Genomic DNA, 13,133 nt, shown 5'->3' with positions numbered 1-13,133 from the left:
GTTGTGCAGCCGCAGGTTATCTCAGCTCCAGCGGGTGATAAGAAGTGTGTGTGTGTACAAGTGTGTGTGTGTACAAGTGTGTGTGTGTACAAGTGTGTGTGTGTACAAGTGTGTGTGTGTGTGTGTACGTGTGTGTGTACGTGTGTGTGTACGTGTGTGTGTACGTGTGTGTGTGTGTGTGTGTGTACAAGTGTGTGTGTGTGTGTGTGTGTACAAGTGTATGTGTGTGTGTGTGTCTGTGTGTGTACAAGTGTGTGTGTGTGTGACATAAATTACTAAAGCAGAGTCAAAGGCAAGGTTTAATAACGTTCCCAAGGTAATGTTAGTTTTTCTATAATTGTGTACCCATCCCTAATGGAAGACATACAAACAAAAAGAAATTTTAATAGACATGGAGAAAAGGTAAGATATACTTTTTTAACCAAAGGTTCCTCCAGATGGAATTGTGGGTCTAAAAGATTCGAATTAGATAATCCTTATATATTTCCCATGTCTGTTTTATATTCGGCCTGTCTGGAGCTGGGCAAATACAACCTGCATGAACCTTCCTCCCAACTCACCCCACCCGTCAGTGGTTACACGTTCTACAATACTTGCAGGTAAGATGCAGTGCTTGAATCCATGCTAAACAATTAACTTACTAAAACTACAGTATGTACTGTTACCCATGTCACGCACGTTTCCACCAAAACCCTTTGACCCTCCAAACCTTGTGTACTGTAAAACATCTAGTCATACGACAGTGAGTCGCCAATTACACTACATGAGTGACTCTAGCCATTGAGTTGAGTACTTTTGATCATGCGTTGTGTAAACAGACGTGCGGGTTTTGCCGGGACTGTTGCTGGTCTGTGCCGAAAATGTCCCTGTTTTCGGGCATGGTCCCGGTTTTTAGGTGCAGAGCGGAGTTGAGGCGAGGAGGATGTGGTGGCGGTGAGGAAAATGCGCCACCAGCATGTGAGTATTTTATATTGAATAATTAATGAACCACATGGGATTGGATTGAGGATGTTCGCGGTGGGGCTTTGTGCAATGGCGTCTGCCTCCCCATACACACACGTCGCTGTGGTGTGTGTGTGTTTAAATTGGAATTAATTAAATTAATTTGTTTGTGTGGCTACGTTGAAATGCAATTTTTGAAGCATTACTTATTTAGTGACATGTACAAAATTCTAGATGGGACAAATCAGCAATGTAGAGACAAACTGAAACGAATGTGACGTCTCCGCTGGAAGGTAGGGTGACACAACTTGCCTGTTTCGCCATGATGGACTTTTTTTTGTAGTCCTGTCCCGGAAATGTGTCCGTTTTTCTCCCTTGTCCAGTTAGATGCGTAGCTGGCGTTTGAATGTCGCCGGTGCATGAGTCAGCGTTGGCGCAAAGACTGACTCGGGAGCTGGTGAGTATTTCAATGTTGTTTGAAAAAAATGGAAATGGGATGCATAGAATTGGCTGGAGTATGGCAGGGCCGGGGCTTTGCCAGAATGCCGGCTGTGCCGCAGTGCATTTGTTGAATATAAGGGTGGGGCATTGCATAGCACCCTTGACATCCTTCAACCAATCCCCTGCGGCCATGATTGAATTCTACCAAAGCACCGGCCCTGCCATACTCCTTCAACCAATCCCCCATTCAACCAATTATAGAATGCTGGGGAGGATGGGGGGACTAGGTGCTGGCGTTGGTTATGAGGTGATGGGTGAGGGCCAGGGGGAGCGCCGAGTGCATCGCACACCACCAGGCAATAAGGGTGCAGGTGATTGTCTCTTTTGAGGCATGAGCACAGGGGATAGGACGGATGCCGGGCAGAGTGGGTGCGTGCATTTTTCCATGGGATGGCAGTGATGGTACAGACCCGTGACATTGACTGCCACGAAGAGGACAGTGTGTCAGACTGTCTGTAGCTGCTCAGTCTGCTCTGTATGAGTCTTCTTCTCTCCCTCTCCTTGTACCGCTCCTTCTCCCACTTTTTCTCTCTCCCTTTCTCATTTTCGCCCTCTCCCTCTTTCATATCACTGTAATCCCAGGGGCAGAACTTTGATTTATTTTTGGTGCAAATATATCGCATTTAAAATTAAGTTTTGAACTTCATATTTGAGTTTGTGCACCCTTTTTCATGCAGTGTGTGCACTCACAATGGACACTGTGTTGTCTGCCACGAGGATGACTTTTGCCAGAATACCAGTTTACCAAAGGTTAGTACAGAGAATAATAAAAAATAAGTTTAAAAGCTATTTTCTCATCCTATTTTTTTGGTCAACTGTTTTAAAAAACACAATAACACATATATTGACATATGTTCGCTCAAACATATACGTGGTGTTTGCCACGAGGAAGACTTTTGCCAGACCACCTAAAAACATTCATCACGGTACCCTAAAACGTAAAAATAAAGATTCCGAAACGCAATTGTCGTTGACAATCCTTTCTCTCATCCCTATATTGTGGGTATGTTCTAACTATTTATTTTCTTATTTTTCATATGAGGAGGAAGTCCCTAACCTTCAGACACACACCAGGAGCGCTGTTTTACAGACGCTCACAGGCCGATAGTTGTGAATTGCAGGCACAGATTTATCTGGTAAGTACTGCAAACATTCTTTTTCGATGGCCTTCGACATTTTATTTGACGGTTTACATCAAAGTGCTCCATCTTTCTCTAGCGCCCCCCTGCAGCCCATCTGCCTCACCATGCTGCCCCCTGCACTCCATCAGCCTCACTAGGCTGCCTCCTGCACTCCCCATGGTTCCTGCAGTCCACCCTTACTCTCTGCCTCACCCACCCTCACTCTCTGCCTCACCCAACAAAACTCTCTGCCTCACCCACCCTCACTCTGGATATTTTAATGTACCCGGTATATATTAAGTGCCCTATAAATACACTGAACTAAATATACCTATACTGCTTTCTTCCAGATCTGACAATCTTCCCAAGGGAGACATAGGAATCCCAACTATCCCCAGAAGACAGGTAGGGAACACCTCCCCTACAACATATAACATTGCGGGAATGAGGTACACTACCTGTTTTTATTGTGTTTGTTTTTGTGGTTTTTTTTCCGCCCACATAAACTTGATGCCCCGGCTGTAATGTACAAGTTGATGGTCCCATGCAAAGGCCCCACCTCAATACACACAATCGCAAACTGCGGCACCCATCTCTATACACACACACACTGCAGGGGTATCACGTGATGCAACACTGTTTGCCGTACGTCTCGTTGGCATGGCAACGGCGGCGTCACGTGAGGTAATTTGTTTGAGAACAAATTTTTGACGGTGTCCTGGCTGTTTCAAATTAAAAATTTGGTCACCCTACTGGAAGGTGGAAGATAAGAGCTGGCAGTTGAAGGCACTCTTTGTCTCTGCCCACCCTTTCCCACCGCATAGCACCCGGTGATCTGTCGCCCCTCTCCCATCTTTCGACGTGTATTAGCTCAGGGGGAGTATTCAGGAGATGGGTGATCTCGAAGCGACACACAGTGACGCGCGCACACACGCATTGTAACGCACACGCAGTGTAACGCACCCACACAAATTTTTGTGGGGGTTATGCATGATTTCTGTTGGCGGCCCTGAGGGGGAAGAAAGTAGAGATTTAATGGGAAGAGGTAGAATGAATAATATAGCATCTAATAAAGCATCAATGGTGACTTTATTAGATAAAGATCATTATAATATTCCTTTTTTTGGTATGTCCATTATAATATTCATTTTTTAGTAATGTGATGTGTTGTATTAATATTTATTTTTGAAGTGTCCCATCTTTTAAGTGTCAAAATGTGGCCACCCTAATCATGCTGTAAACCAGGGTTTCCCAAACGTATTTTTTTCAATGACCCGGTTATTTTTGAACGTCTCCTTCGTGACCCACTAAAAATGTTATCGCCTATACTGGCCTTTAGGGCCTGCACAGACACAAACACACAGCCACTGATACACACGCAGCCACTGACAGACATATATAGAAGTTGCAAGCATATTTTATCCATTATGTAATGTCCTCCAACCCTACCAGTGCCTAATGCCCTCCCTTGACTAATTCAACACACAGTTACTGTACAGTATATACTGTAACGTTATAGTAGAATATAGTATATACTTTAGTGAGACACACTGAAGGCCTTCCATCATGTAATCCTGGTGAAATAATTTTGTCTTTCAGAGATTCATCAGAACGGTAAGGGGGGGGGGGGGGGGGGGTAGTGCAAACTTATTGAACTGCGTGCATAATGTAATAACAGTCAATAGTTTGTTATGCTCTCACCCTCTCTAAATGGCAAATTAAGTACAGTACAAAATCCAAGAGAATGAGAATGTGTATGGAAAGAAGTAAGTAATATTTAATGTCATAATTTATCAAATATTAATACCGAGTGTGACACGTAAACACTTGTACCCCCTCTCCCAATCGCAGATTGGTGTGGTGCATGTAGATACGTATGTTACCATGAGTGTGATGCGTGTACCTGTATGTTCACAGGGGGCCAGAGACGTCACAGTTGGAAACCTGGGGTGCACCTGGAACGTATTTGTTCAGCGCCAAGAGGGATCCTCACAGTGGTGGGAATAGGCCCAACTGGAAACATACCATTAGAAACACACACAATGATGTATGCTAACATATTTTCTAATAGCAACAATAATATAGAAAATATATTGGTAATCAAATCCACACATGCAGATTTTGAACATATGCAATGCACATATAATCCAGAATTAGATAACTCCCCTAAATATGGTAGTGGGGTATAATGAACACAGTTCAATAATAGTGCTCTAATGTCCATAGATATTTCAAAATGTAGATGTAAAAATAATTCTTGATTGAAGATGGATAATTGGCTGGATATTAGTGACGTGAGTAGGTAGGTATATTGGTGGGTGTATGAGCAAAACCTATAATTAATGTCCTGGGATGTATAGTGGATGGAGATATATACCAACCCCTCCATCTGCACTCCCTATTTGGACTAGGTATGCAATCACCTAAGTGCACCAAACATATACCTCCATGTACAGCATAAAGTACATAAACTCACGTGAACCATGCCTGTAGTATCTTCCAAATGGCGTGCTTCTGGAAAGTTAGATTAAACCTCAGGTAGCCACAGATGTAGAGATGCAGAGCACCGCAGAGAAGCAGAATTCCATAAGGCAGCAGCGGTATAATAAAAGATTCCTTTATTAACATATCATGTTGCAAACAGGGATGGGTGCAAAAAACCTCCTATTACGTGTTTCACGCCTGTGTGGCGCTTCGTCCCAACTCCCCTAAATCCCCCAAAGTCCAAGGGCTGCAGGTACTCCCTCCCCAAGGGTCAAATGCAGCGCTGCCCCATTATAATGTTGGTGCACTTTAGTAAAGATACTTTACGGTGTTCCAGGACCCCAGGATGATGAAAAACTAATGATTTGATAGTTTAGCTGCTCCAGTGATGCACTGCAGCACTGGTGGTGTTGACTCCTGCAGATGTCCCACCTCAAAGCCCAGTCTCGCACTGGATAGAGGTGGCATGCTCTCAGATCACAAAATGTGGATGGTACACTGCAATGCAGTCCTATGTCCCTGTCTTGCACCACTAACTAGAGGACAGCATCCATATCTAAACAACACAATTACAAAATTAACTATTACTAATTTCTAATTTACTAATGTTGAATTTACTAACTTATTAACTTCTAAGTAACTACTGTCACTCACTTATCTTTAACTGCTAACTGTTCCTTTCTTGAACTGCATCACAGGCTTAGGGCTGGGACCTGCTGGGCACAGGCGGCTGCACGGGAGTTAACCACCAGCAGGGGAATCCCTACATTGCCGGTCCCGCTCCACACTGGCTGCACAGCTGACTACAGGCTGTGGCGCGTCAGCCGCTATGGGAAACCAGAGAATGGTGTTCCCTAGCGTTGACGCGTCACGTGGTGTGGCTGTGAGCCAATGGGGAGGGGGGCTTCGGGGAGCGGGGAGGAGTGTGGAGTGACAGCAGCGTGAGTGCCTGTGTGTGTGTGTGTGTGTACCTGCGTGTGCCTGTGTCTGCGTGCGTGTGTGTGAGTTGCTTACCTTTGGCAGCTCCAGCACAGGTCCGTGGAGGGAGGGAGGGGAGGGGGGGGGGAAGAGAGAGTAGCGGATCCGTCCGCTCAGGCCACACCCCCTCCCGCTCATGCCGTCCCCCTCCCGCCCACATCCTGCTCTGGCTCCCGCTCCCTACAGACCGCATATCGCGGTCTGTGTCTGTCAGCGCCCCGCCTGTCTGCAGCACGGGAGCACTGACGGAGGGAGCGTGGCCTTAGCCTAACTCACTCATCTTGGAAGAAATCTCTCCCATTGGTTGCCTTGCAACACATGCTGCAGCTTTCGAGGCAGCTGACACTTGTAGTTCCCTTAATGTGATATACTCCTATGGAAAGGTAAGGGGTACCAGCGGAACACAGGTTATACATGCAGCACATCATTTATTTTTTATTTTTAATCACTAATGTTCCCTTGTCGATCAACTAAATAAGTATGGGTTATTTCACAGTTAATACTTTAAATTAATATTTGCACAAATCCACCCAAAACTAATCCCACATAATGGTTACCTGTAGCAAAAACCAATTTCATTAGAGCTTTTTTTAAAAAGAGTATATAGAGTCATATTTTTCACAATAGAATGCAACACTGCTGAGGCAATGTAGAACTACCGTAGGTTGTAATTCTGGCAAAAACTGTAGTGTACTGAACAGCAGCAGCAATGATACACACTTGATTTGTCCTGTATGAGTAGCCAATTACTATAAATTTGTGACTCTTGGTGTACAGTAGATCATGGCCTAATATTGGTAGACGATGCAGGCATACAATTATAACAATATTCAGTGCGATAATTAATATGGTAAATTATCTTTATTTCCAGACGCTGATGTCAAACAAGCCATTACGAAGAAGAAACAGACAAGATTGAAAATTGTGAAGATGAGGCAAAGCTGTTTTTTAAAAAAAATAAAAAATTTCATTATTCACATCCAAATGAAACTATTTATTCTTTAAATATACTCTTTTGGTTGTTCACGTTTGCCATTTTGAAAACACTTACTGTACGATAGTAATATACCGTAAAGATGTTTGGCAATGTAAATATATGTTAAATATATAGAAAGTAGCTGATATACCTGGCGTTGCACGGGCGTGGAAGGGCAGGGGGCATGGCGTGGAGGGGAGGGGCGGAGGGGCAAAGGACGATGGGGGGGGAAAGGGCAGGGAGGGGCACGGGGGCATCACGGGCACCCACTGACACGGGTGCATCACAGGCACCCACTGACACGGGGGCATCACAACCACAGGCTGCACCTTGTCCCACAGACAGAGCTGCACCCAGTACCAGGCTAAGGACAGACCCACTCACGTACTGTACAAAGGCAGTGGCATTGACATACCCCCTGCACACAGGGCACGGGTGGCACTGACCTGCCGGTAGCCGCTGTCCGTGGGGTTGAAGTCGCCCCCGAGCCACATGGAGAGCTGCAGTTGTGGGAACCCGTGCAGCCAGTCGAGTCCCCTGCTGTGTCCCGTGCGCTCGCTCCGCTGACTAGTGGCGCATGGGGGGTGGGGGAAGGAAAAACCGCGGGAGACCCGGTGAGAGGAGGTGCGCGCGGCTCCCGCTGAGCGCCGCGCACTGCGGCTGTGATGAGTTGGATTTCCGGGACCGGTGGTAAGAGAGGTGTGTGTGTGACCGTCACTCTGCCTCAGGCCAATGAGAGGTGTGCGGGGATGGTCGGCACAAGGGACCAATGAGATTTCCCCTAGGGACACAGGAGATGCATACAGTGCTTTCACAAATATAGTATAAGATGTATAATTTTTAAACTACTGAAAACATTAATTGTTAAAATAGTATAAAATTGGCTTTATTTGCATTCTATTTTTTCTTTTTTTAATTTTGCACATTTTCAATTTTATGTAAATCTACATCAATGTGTGGAAATATCCATAACTTGATTAGGGGGCTCATTGGTGTTAAAAATGCACCCTGCACTTCCTTTAATCACTAATTATTATATTTTGGTTAGCTTCTTTTATGAAGTATGCGCGTACAGTATTTCTGTGCGTTCATAAGTTGCTAATGCTTCTACAGTATCTTTTTTTTTTTTTTTTAATTGTTTTTGAGTAAAAAAAATTATACAACCCCAAAATAATGGAAACATACACACAATATTCATTTAGATCACTTTTAAGGTTAATTGTTAAATTGTTGTCATTGGATGTTATTTATTAGCACGCACAACAATGTGCTCCAAATATTTTCAAATACATAAAATTATGGAAACAAGGAAAGTATAAATATGAAAATTATATTAAAAGTTACCATAAAATAATTCTGGACACTTGCAACTCAGTATCGAAATGTAGATGAGCTAAATTTCAAGTGTTTACGAAAACGTCACACAGGCGCGCATCTATATTTACGTGTCATTTATTGTGCTTATGTATTGATCAGCAGTTGTCATTTTTCCGACTATGAATCATGTTACTTAGCTGAAATTAAAGTACTAAGAAAACAGGATGGCTAGCCATTATTTGTGAAATAGTGTTATTCTAGTTTTTGAAGTTAAATTTCTTTAGCGGCACATAGCACCTTAGCAAAATCCAGTGACAGTAAATGGAGTTGATTTGAAGCGGAATGCAGGGGTGACGGAAGTGATGTCACCGCTGGCAGAAGAGGCCACCAGCAACAGTCGCTGACACTAGCAAGAGTAAGGATGAACTAACACACACACACACCACCGTGACTGAGCCGCATGAGTTTGAACAGAACGCTTTGGAGCAGACATAACGCTCAGCCAGTGAGACAAGAGTTATGCAGCGTTCACACACGTGGCTTCACAACGCAGCGTTGGTGCCTGTCTGCTGGGCGGTGCGCAATCATACACAGCAGACAGAATGTTGCGACATACCACGCACCAACGTGACGCGCTCCCTTCTGACGCCCTGTCATTTAGGAGACTAGTGAGTCTGCAGACTCCACATTCAGCTCTGGCTATTGAAGGTGCAATCTCACATAGCCATAAAAATAATAAACAACCTTTGGTATACTGCGATCGCTTTCTCAGAATAATGTCAACATGCTAAAAGCTATGTTTTGACTTCTATTGTTTCTCAGCAAATTACTTATAATCGACCACAACTTGATCAACAGCAGCCGGAACAAGGCGACATACCGGGAGAGAACGTGTGTGGTGGGGTGGTGTGTGGGTGTCCATTTCTCCCTCGCTGTTGGCGACACTGATTAAGATCAATGGTGTACAGCACATATTTCGTGAAACATTTTATAATTGGTATTAAAGCTTTATGCATACTGTGTCTGGGCAGGGTGAGCATCGGGGCTTGAGACGCTTATACAGCAAGCTAAATTGAATTTGCCATCTCAAGCGCGTCACGTTGTGCTGGGATCACAGTCCTAACTGTGACACTCGCGCCCGCCGGCGGGCAAAGCGTGCACAGCGCTAACCGCGCTCTGCGGTCTGACATGTAGAGAGGGAGCTTGCAACAGGAGGGAGCATGGTACGGGATTTGTGGGTGCGTGGGCATGACGACATGCATCAGGTTCGCTCTCAATGGGAGAACCGCCGGTGATGGCGTTGCCACATCTCCGTCGCAAGTTGTAAAATTATTAATTTATAAAATATTGTACCTGGAATTAATACATTGAGAGTTACCTCTCATTTTCAAGTATGTCCTGGGCACAGAGAGGACAAATAATACATGGTTACAAGTACAGTTACATAATGAGCACGGTATACATTATATACAAGACATTGCGTGCACAGTTAGAGATAATATATATTATGGGCGTATGAAACAGTTACAGACCAGGTTAAAATGTGAGACAGCCTTAGTTATGAAAGAGCTTTGACTGGTGGTGGATGTGAGAGTTTCCGGGAGACTTTTCCAGTTTTGGGTTCACGGTAAGAGAAGGAGGAGCGGGCGGATACTTTGTTGAGCCTTGGGACCATGAATAGTCTTTTGGAGTCTGATCTCAGATGATGAGTGCTGCAAGTGCTAGGGGTGAGGAGCTTGTTCAGGTAGCTGGTTAGCTTGCCTATGAATAATTTAAAGGCAAGACAGGAAAGGTGAACTTTGCACCTAGACTCTAGTGATGACCAATCTAGTTCTTTGCGCATTTCCCAGTGATGTGTGTTGTAGTTGCATTGGAGAACAAAACGACAAATTGAATTGTAGAGGGTGTCAAGTTTGCTAAAGTGGGTTTGAAGAGCCGAGCCATATACTATGTCTCCATAGTCAATAATTGGCATAAGCATCTGCTGTGCGATACGCTTTCTGACCAGGAGACTTAGGGAGGATTTGTTCCTGTAAAGTACCCCTAGTTTGGCATAGGTCTTGGTTGTCAGGGTATCAATGTGCATTCCGAATGTTAAGTGGGAGTCAGACCATAAGCCCAGGTATTTAAAACTAGTGACAGGGGTTAGGGTGGTGTTAGCGTTGGTTCTAATCAGGAGCTAAGTCACTGGAAGCTTTCAAAATGTAGTCTTGGTCCCATATACCATTGTTACAGTCTTGTTAGTGTTATAAAAGCTGGTTGTTTGGTGAAATCCAGTTTTCGACTGTCAAAAAGTCAGACTGAATTATGTGTTGAAGGTCAGAGAGGCTATGGCTGTGTGCATATAGGATTGTGTCTTCTGCATACATGTGTATTGAGGTTTCCTTAAAAGCTGTGTGAAGATCATTGCTGAACACTGAGAAGAGTAGGGCCCCCAGAACAGAGCCTTGCGGGACACCACAGGTGATATCCAGGGGGTTGGAGTTAGAGCCTGAGATGGACACATGTTGGGATCTTCCTGCTAGGTTGGACTGAAACCAGTTTAAAGCATGTTTCCCTATTCCAGAGCTCTGGAGTTTGTTAAGCAGGATAGCATGATCAACTGTGTCAAAAGCCTTTGAAAAAACTCGGCACACTGCACCAGTGAGTTGTCCCCGTTCCATTCCACACTGGATTTAATTGCAATCTTTTAGCAGGGTAGTTATAGTGGAGTGTTTGGTGCGAAAGCCCGATTGGAATTGGCAAGGGTAATTTAATTTGTTCAAGAAATCGTTTAATTGGGAGTGGACACATTTTTCCATGACTTTGGATAGCATTGGGAGAGGTGAGATTGGCCTGTAGTTTCAGACAGTGCTTTTGTCTTCACTTTTGAAGATTGGGACAACTCTGGCAGTTTTGCAGGTATTAGGGATATGGCCTGCTGACAGGATAGAGTTGACTATGGAATCAATTGGTTTGTCAATGGTTGGGACACCAAGTCATAGGAACTTGGATTGTACTAAGTCGGGTCCGCATTGCCAGCTTATTTTTAGTTTGAGGAGTGCTTGTGTAATCACCTCTTCAGATACTGGGCCAAAATGAAAATTGTGGGCAGTGTTGGATGCGGGTGGGGCTATGTGTGTACTCCCTGGATGAGATTCAGGTTTGAGGTTTGGCCTGCGTTTCGCTAATAAGTTAGTGGCACAACCCACAAAGTAATCATTGACTGACATTTGCAATGTCAGTTGGGTTTGTCAGAGTAATATCCCCCTTTAGTGATATAACTTGATTGTTGATGGTTAGGAGGCTGGAATATATTGTTGATAACCTTCCAGAAGTTAGCTGGGTTTGATGTATTTTGGTGGAGATTGTCAGAGTAATATTGTGCTTTTGCGTGTCTTGTTTGCCCCTTGTTTTGCGTAGTGGAGCATGGTTATTGCAGAGTTTTTAGAACTCTGAGTTGAACTATTCGAGCGCTGAATCAGGTTCGTGAATTACTTCGATTCTGTGCCATGGGCAGTTGTTAAGGTCATCCAGAAACTGTTGTGGGTTAAAGTTTTTAAAACTTCTAGTGAGGAGAACTTTAGGGCTTGAATGAGGCTGTTTAATGTTCCTTACACAATACACTATTGCATGATCACTGAAAATATCAGGCAGGATGCCAGAGGATTGGATTCTGCTGGGGTTTGAGGAGAGAATCCAGTCTATCAAGGAATGGTTATGCAATTTCAGGTTTGTCCGTGTGGCTTGAAAAAGGAGTTTTGATAGGTTAAGTGACTTGAGTTGAATGTGGTTTTTGTGGGTAAAGCCAATTTCAGTTGAAATCACAAAGAACTAGCAGCTCACTCATCTCATTCCGAGAGGAAATGTAGCCAAGAAATTGGGTGATATCTGTCAGGGATTGTAGAGGGGCTTTAGGGGGCCGGTAGATGGCAGGGAGAAAGATGGTCTTAGAAAAGGGGCGGCAGATTTAGCCGACTACTATTTCAAAAGAGGGTGGGCTTGGGGGGCAATGTAACAGTGTAAATTTTAATGTGTCTGCAATATAAAATAACACTCCTCCTCCTCTCTTTGACCTATCTCTCCAAAAAATGGAGTATCCTTTGATGGCGATATTTGCATCAGGGGTTTTATGGGTTAGCCATGTTACGGTAAGAACGATGGTTTTTGTTTATGCATAAGGCACCATGACCTTAGTGCTTTCCAGTTTGGGCAGCAGGCTCAGGATGTTTATATGGGCGACAAATACCCATTTTTTTAAATTAAAGGTAGAATTCTCAGGGGCATGGGACAGAGCTGAAATGGGAGAACCTGGGTTAGGTTCAATATCACCTGCTAAGGAGAGTAACAGTACGAGTAGGAATTTGGGTAGTTCTTTGCAAGTTGTATATTTGTGGTGTTTGCCATTAGAGTGAGCAGTGGTTGTGTGCTGGTTTTTAGAGTTCTCCACCAACTTTCAGTAGATAGAGCAAGGCTTTTGAGTAGTCCAGGGTGTCTGGTGATGTTGGTTGTGGGCCAGGATGGATGAGTTTGTTGTGGATAGAGGGTATAACATCTCCATGAGGCCAGGAGAAAGAAAAAAATTAAGATACATAGCAGGTTCATGATGTCACAGGTAGGCATTTCTGCATGGAGCTGTTGTGAGTGTGTGCAGTCTAAACAGCAAGGGTGTGCCTGTTCCTTGTCAAATGTTTTGCTGCATTGCAATGCTATTGTCAAATCTGGGTTTCAGTGTTTTGTGCAGGCTGTTTTGGAAGAGGCTGCAGTGAAATAAGTTGTAAAGGGGTGGGGGGGGGGGTTAAATTATGCAGATTAACAAGCATGGGATCATAGTG

At 44.3% G+C, this 13,133-nt stretch overlaps 1 long non-coding RNA gene across 2 annotated transcripts; it reads left to right on the top strand.

Moving 5' to 3' along the window:
* The first annotated feature begins 242 nt into the window (after positions 1–242).
* On the top strand, positions 243–7,025 carry LOC142475564 (uncharacterized). 2 transcript variants are annotated; one of them, XR_012791007.1, is made up of 9 exons: positions 243–599; positions 896–957; positions 1,177–1,235; positions 1,326–1,399; positions 2,121–2,193; positions 2,486–2,579; positions 2,915–2,969; positions 4,164–4,178; positions 6,898–7,025. It is a non-coding gene; the product is annotated as an uncharacterized LOC142475564 (long non-coding RNA). The 2 variants fall into 2 exon arrangements; XR_012791008.1 differs by lacking the exon at positions 1,177–1,235.
* The last annotated feature ends 6,108 nt before the right edge of the window (positions 7,026–13,133 follow it).

Source organism: Ascaphus truei, unplaced genomic scaffold, assembly GCF_040206685.1.
Source record: "Ascaphus truei isolate aAscTru1 unplaced genomic scaffold, aAscTru1.hap1 HAP1_SCAFFOLD_127, whole genome shotgun sequence".
Lineage (NCBI taxonomy): Eukaryota > Metazoa > Chordata > Amphibia > Anura > Ascaphidae > Ascaphus > Ascaphus truei.
Note: the sequence above shows the minus strand (reverse complement) of the source record. Positions and strands in the feature narration are given on the sequence as shown.